This window comes from Gracilinanus agilis, chromosome 6 (assembly GCF_016433145.1).
Source record: "Gracilinanus agilis isolate LMUSP501 chromosome 6, AgileGrace, whole genome shotgun sequence".
Taxonomy (NCBI): Eukaryota; Metazoa; Chordata; class Mammalia; order Didelphimorphia; family Didelphidae; genus Gracilinanus; species Gracilinanus agilis.
The window spans coordinates 119159950-119167683 of NC_058135.1; positions in this window are offsets into that span (position 1 = coordinate 119159950).

The window sequence follows — 7734 nt, forward strand, 5'->3', positions numbered from 1 at the left end:
TTTAGCAGATGTAGTTTTTACAGAGTGGGGTTGCTAGCCCCACGCCCAACCCTCCTCCTTTTTCATCCGGGCTAGGGACCATCCTTGGCCCAGGAGTGGTAAGGGTGGGCAATAGGGGTCAAGTGACTTGCCCAAGGTCACACAGCTGGAAGTGTCCGAGGCCGGACTTGAACCTAGGACCTCCAGTCTCTAGGTCTGGCTCTCAATTCACTGAGCCACCCAGCTGCCCCCATTGGCTTTACTATCTTTAATTCAGTTATTTGGGGATTTTTGTGCTTCTAAATTGTAACATGTGCATTAATGTATAATTTTATAGTTAATATTTTAGGAGGGGAATATTGTTTGCTATATACGACAGTGAAGAGAGTACTGGGTTTTAGAGTCAGGGAACCCTGGTACAAAATCTGACTTCTATGATGTTATCTTGGGCCCTAGTTTTCTTTATTTTAAAATGTGGAGTTTGGACTAGATGATCTGTTTGATCACTTCTAACTCTAAATTGATGATTCTTTGTAATGTCAATTTTTTCTTTATGAAACCTTTATTGATAGTTGTAAGAAAAAGTTTTGGAAAATGATGTCTTGGCAGTTTGAAGAACCATACTTTAATTTTAAAAAGTTCCCTGCTTTCAGTAATTCCTCTCTAGTTATGAATATAGTAGTTAGAAATATAAAAGCACATCATGAATTACTTGACTTCCCTCAGTCTCGGTTTGTGGTATAATATTTATGGATAAGTTATGTCAAGATGTCTCACTGAAATTCAATATTCTATTCTGAGAGTAAGCCTCAACATATATACATAAACAAGAGAACTGGAAGAGGCTTTAGATATTAGATCAATTCATCTCCAAAAAGAAATTCCCTCTACAACCTTCCTGACTAGTTATTGGTCATCCAACCTCCAACTTAAAGAATAAGATAATGGTGGGAAACTCACTCCCTTTTAAGATGGTAATTCATTCCACTTTGAGACAGATCAGACAGAAAGCTTTCCCCTCATTGATCTTAAGTCTACTTTTCTGCAACTTCTACTCTTATTTGAAGTTGTTTGGGCCAAGCAGAAAAAAGTTTCCTTCTACCCGATTGTCCTTCAGATACTGGAAGATAGTGATGCAATTCTCTATGTCTTTATTTTTCCAAGCTAAATATCCATTCTTTCTTCAAATAATCATTCCTTATGTAATATTGTCTCTCATTCCCCTCAACATCTTGGTTACCCTTCAGTTCCAGTCACAAACATCACGCCTAAAATATGGTGCCCCTCTCTGAACACAGGGCTCCAGATGCGGTCAAACTAGGGCTAGGTACAGTAGGACCTTCATTACCTAGCTTCTGGACCCTCCATTACATCTGTACTGTCTGAAATGCATTAGAGAAGCTGTTTCCACTAAGCCAGGGCAGCTAGTAACAAGTAATGTTATTCCAAGTTACTCTGCCATAAAGAGGATTTTCGACGGCCTTGAAGCACTAAGACAAACAATGAAGAGATTTTTGGACAAGTTTCTCCAAAGGCTTTTTTTCTGTTAAATTATACTTTGAGGGGGATACCTTTCCTTTAAATTGGGCAGCTAGGTGGCACAGTGGATAGAGTGCCAAGCCTGAACTCAGGAAGGTCCATCTCTCTGAGTTCAAATCTGGCCTCAGATACCTATTAGCTCTGTGACCCTGGGCAAGTCACTTCACCCTGTTTGTCTCCATTTCCTCAACCATCAAATGAGCTGGAGAAGGAAACGGCAAACCACTCTAGTATCTTTGCCAAGAAAACCCCAAATGGAGTCATGAAAAGTCTAATACAGCAGAATGACTGAACAACATCAAATTCCTTTGTCTATCCCAAGTCTGAAATCAATGGAAGAAAGTAAATCCAAGGTGAATCTTTTGATTAAAGGTTTTAGAAAGCAAAGGATGCAGCCATTTCTATGGTTCTTTCCCCAAATTTCCTAAACCATTTTATTTTAAGCTCTCACTGAGTCCTCTTGGCTTATGCCAGCAAAGTCCATCTTCGAGACAGTCATTGCCTTCTTTGCTAAGCTGGGTTACTATCACTTACTACAGTTTCATTATTTCACTGCTTAGTGAGTACAGGGAGCAGGCACATGAATCCTTATTGCTACCTTAATTGAATTCTCTTTCCTTTCCCCCCTTCCCCCAGTTAATTAAAAAGGCCCCAATTCACTTAAAGAAGCCTCAACTTGATTCTACCTCATGTCCCCCGCTAAAGGATGGCTCTCTCTTTCCCCACACCTTTGAGGAAGGGTTCCCATAAGCTTTGGGGACCATAATGTCTTTTTTTCCATTCAGTAATGTTAATTTTTTCTATAGGCACTAAGAAGATAAAACTCCTTTGAGCCTGGGAAGAACACAATTCCTAATTAACTGCCCACAGAATGGTGTGGGAATAAGATAAGGGCTTCCAGTCGTTTTTGTGAGACCCCAGGGAGGTGATACAAAGTTTTTAATCAGGCAAAGCAGAAAGCAAACACTTTTTTTGAAGTGACTTAACAACTCCTGCTCATAAGAGAACTCCAGATGGACAAAACCCTAAGGAAAATCTCTAAGCGTCCAGGCAACTTTCCACAAGCCAGTGAGATAATTAAATGAAATAAGCTGAGCCTTTGCATATTATATCACAGTCACAGACTTTTAGAATTGGAAGGGACCTCAGTGGTCATCAAGTTCAACTTATTTAAGAAAAAAGAATCTGCCTATAGCAAGTGGTTATTTAGACACTACTTGAAGGCCTCTAATGGTCACTGCTTTCGGGGCAGCCCATTCTTAATTATGTATATCACTCAACTTTCAGTAAGTGTTTTCCTGATGTCAAAGGCATATTTTCCTTTTTGCAGTTTCTACCTGTCACTCTAATTTTGTCTTGAGTGGCCAAACAGAACAAGAATAATCCCTCTTCCATATGGCAGCACTTCAGATACTTGAAGACGACTCTAATGGTTCCCTGTCCAGGCTCAAAATTTTCAGTTCTTTTATTTGATTCTTATATGGCATGGCCTCGAGGTGCTTCACCATCTTGGTTGTCTTCCTCTGAATGTTTCCCTACTGTCAAGATCCTTCCTAAAGTACGGCACCTAGAAGTGAACACAGAATTCCATCTGACCAGGAAAAAGAATTTTAAAATTTTGAGACAAAGGAGAAAGAACTCTAGGTTTAAGAAGAACAGGTTGATCTTAGGAATCTCAACCCAAGAGGGTAATTTATCCCTTTGGCTTACTCCCCAACCCCTACCTCCTCCCCTAGACTTTTATTCCAAGGAAATATTATAAACAAATTTTTGGTATAGTTTGCGCCTAGATTTCCTCAAATGTGGGTAACGGGGCCCTTGACTCCTGTAAGTCACTTAATGTACAAATGGGTGTATCTGGTATGGAACAGCTTTTTTTTTTTCACCACCACAAAAAGGACTCAATGGATCCTCTTGACAAGCAGAAACGTAAAGCCTTGAACCAACTGGATTCCCTCTGAAAGGTAAATACACTTCAGGGGCTATTAAATAAGCACTCCCATTCACTTTTCTTCCTGTCTGAGCTACTTAAAGCAATAACAGGTAGGGTTAATAAGATCCAGATCTCCTAATGCACTCTCAATCATGATGTGGTCCCAATGAGGAGACATGTTGGCAATCCATATTCTTCTCCAAGGAGAATATTGTTGAGGAAATTTCCTTCTATGAACTGTCAGTGTAGGAAATCTCAAATTTGGGATTACCTGTGAAGTATTTCTCAAAGTTTGTAGTGCCCAGAAAAAATATGTTTCTGTCTAAAGCACGAGATTTTCCAGCATCACACAAACCACTTCCCTCAAACACACACACACACATTCTAAGGATAATATATTATATTATAATAAGGATATTATATTATATTATATAGGTATAATATAATATCATCTAATAATCAGTTTCCAACATTATGTTTTACAATACACAGGACTGGAATTCGAGATCAATGTCCTTCACTTTCTCCTTTTGGATTACATGAAAATGTATGTTTACCACCATCATGCTCTTGATGCAAATTACTATCTGGGACTAAGGGAAAGGGAAAAATTCCCTCCTCCAAGTACCCAAAATGAAGATTCACTCTGCTGCAATCCAATGTCCAAGTCCAAGGGTTAGAGAGAAAGCATGATCAATTTGCATTTATAAATCATGAGGGCAGAGAGGAGTGGGACAGGAGTTTTAGCAAGGTCTGAGTTGTCATTTTGTCAATTATAGGGAAATAACCCAAGAGATTTGCCGTATACTCACACCAAGGTGCACCAGCACTTTGATGAGGTGCTTTGATCCATAAGAAATGCCTTTAAATGTCTTCAGACAAATATCCATGGCCTTATCATCTCATCGAATTGTTTGAGAAAGTTACCCAGTTAACGAAGAGCACTTAATAAATTCTTGAAAGAGGTCAAATGCAGGTGGGTTTGAGATACAAATTCAAAATGAAGGTATGCTCCCCTCCTATTGTGAGAAGATTGAGAGTGGGGGGGGCTGATGGGAGTAAGAGCTGGAAGGCAGGGAGAATAGCAGTAGATGAAGGCTTGAATGACCATTATTACCATAATTTATAATAATACCTTTAAGTTTAATAGCATTTTAATGTCTCCAGTTCAGTTACTGTGCAGGAAATTAAAAAAGGTATAAAGTTGAGGAGAGTAATCTAGCCTCTCCATATTTGCATTTGGCTCTTATTAGAAGTTCAACATATACTTTAATACTCCATTGTAACCAAGATCTCTTCAATGTTGGTACTTCTTCCAGTGATGCAGGTTGTAACCCATTCTTGATTGAACCTTCTTAGTGACCTCTTGTCTATATCCATCCATTAAGTTCACTGAAAAGGGTCCACTTCCTTCCTTTCTCAATACCATTGGAGCACACAGGCTTCACTTTTGTTTCTTGCTCCTACCACATGACCAATCCATCTTTTTTGGTCGTACATTTATCTGATGATATCCTTTACCCCTCCTCTCATTCAGAGCTCCTCATTTGTTATCTACTTCTGCCTGCTCACCACTTATTTAAGGAAGCATATTACATGAGAATTAGTCAAAGGAATTGGGAAAGGAAGACTCAGTGGTGACATGACATGATAATTATCTTCAAGGACCTAAAAGGCTGTCATGTTGAAGAGTGATTATATTTGATCTCTTTGGCAGCTGAGGGCCGAAGGAGGAACAGTGAGTGGAATTTGTAAGGAGCAAAGCTTGATGCCCAGGAAAGCTTCCTAAATGGAAGAGCTGCCCCCAAATGGAATAAGCTGCTTCCAGAGGTGATGGGTTCCATCTGCGACAAGGACTTGAGTCAGAGGTTAGATGACCAATGGTCAGATCCACTGTTTTTGTTTAAGTAGTTGTCAGAAGAAATAATCTCTCAGTTACTTTCCAACCCTGAGATTTGTGCTTCTGGGAAATTATTTTTCTAAATTAATTGTGTCACTTCCATTGCATAAATTTTCAAGGCAAAACAAACTATGCTACTGATTTAACTTTTTTTGCTTGTTAATAGTATTTCAATAGCTCAATACAACTAGTTACTAGCCCTCTTCTATGTATGTCAGTTGTTTTTAAAAAATGAATAACAGTCTTTGCTCCCATGGAACTCACATTCTAATAAGGGATAAAACATGCAATCAGCTGTATATGTGGTTATTTCAGGAAGGAAAGAGTATTAACCACTAGAAGGAAAGACTAAATAAAGAAAGCGCTATATGAGATGAATCCTTGATTCTAACTGACCTTCTACTTGTGCCTCAAGCTCTGCCCAAATTCCATCTCTATCCTCCAGGCATTTATGCAAACTATTCCCAGGTTTGGAATGTACTCTCTCCTCAGCTCAGACATTTATGATCATTTTCCTGACCCATTTGGTTATTAGTGCTCTGTCCCTCCTGAAAAAAAAATGTCGTTATTCCCCCTTCCCCTCAAGAATATAATTTTTAATGGCGGGGACTATTTCAGTTATATCTTTGTATTTCCAGTTTCTTGTACATAGAAGGCTCTGAAGTATTCTTTTAATTGACTTTACTAGCTGCTATTAGAGACAGCTACATGGGGCAGTGGATAGAGTGCCAACCTGAACTCAGAAAGGCTCATCTCTCCGAGTTCAAATCTGGACTCAGACACTTACTAGCTGTGTGAACCCAGGCAAATAACTTTACCCTGTTTGTCTCAGTTTCCTCATATGTCAAATGAGCTGGAGAAGGAAAAGGTAAACCACTCCAGTATCTTTGCTAAGAAAACCCCAAACGGGGTCACAAAGAGTTAGACATGACACCCAGAAGACTAGCCATTTCTGAGATAAACTCTCCTCAAGCTGACTATTGTATCCCATCAGCAAATATTTTTCCTCCTCTTTCCTTTCCCATCGTACTTTCTTTGTGCATCTCTTCAGCACTCACAATGTGCTTAAAATTAGGAGCTGAAGGAATCCCCCACATCGAAGAGGCTGGGGAGTCTACCTGTAGAATCATGATGACATATAATGGAAACACCTTGGAAAGACTTGAAGCATGCGTGCATGTTTTACAGCTGGCTCTCGAGACTCTGCTAGTCAGGGGATGAAGCAGGAATCTTGCTCATTGGTTGTATAACTAGAAACAGGGTACATTTGAAAGGTGTTGGTCCACTAAGGTCCATTCCTCTTGGTCTAACTTCTTCATTCCTTGTTACATTCTAGTGAGAGAAGAGAGTTGCAGAGTAGTAGCCTTGGAGGCAAAGACCTGGACTCATCCAAGCATGAGACTCTGTAGAAGCAATGCTATATATGGCCTGAACTGACTCTCCTGAGGGACTAAGGTAAAGGGCAGGATGTGCCTCGTAGGTGTCCGGCCTTTTCTGGTTATATCTTCAAATAATTATCCCTATATGGAAGCTAATTGATGCTAATTGGTTAAGTGTTAATGACTGAAGCTAACGGCAGAGGAAGGAATATGCCATAATGGGGGCCCAAGTTGATAGAATTAGAGAAAGCCACCCACAATACCTCACATTCCTAATCACAAAAGAGAAAATACCACATTAGAAATTCTTTCCTTCTCTACCCCCAGCATGCTTCACTCGCTCCTGCTCTGGAATTCTATGGAATTCTGAGGGGGGAACTGTAGCCGGCTTTGCTCCGAGAGAGCAAAGTCAGAGAAATTGCTACATATTATTTTGTACTCTAGTTATATATTTATTATGCCTCCCTGATGGTCTCAGGGTTCCAGGAGGGCAGAGACCAAATCTTATCTCCATTTATATCTCCTTTTCCCTCCATATCCCAATAGGGGAAACTGATGACTGCTCATTTGAGCATTATTTATTGAAAGTCTACTCGGTGCTGGTTAGAGCTCACGGGGAATACAAAGATGTATCAGACGGCTAGAGTGGAGCAACTTTGAGAATCTTCTAGTTTATTGGGTCAGGAGGAAGACCCTTAACTACGAGGAAATGAATAATGCAAGGCAGCCTATGATTAAGGGTCATCTGAAGGGTCCAAGCCATTAGTTCTATAAGAGTTCAAAGGAGGGAGAAAGGAATGTCTTCTGGCGTGGTTAGCAGAGCTTTCATGGAAAGCTGGGGCTTGAGTTGGTTCTTCAAAGATGGCTAATAGTTAGATACGTAGCAAAACACTGAAAAGCATTAGAAGCAAAAGGGAGCGAATGTGTGGGAGCGGGAGTGAGTGAAGCACGCTGGGGGTAGAGAAGGAAAGGATTCCTGATGTGGTCTTTCCTCTCTTTTGTGT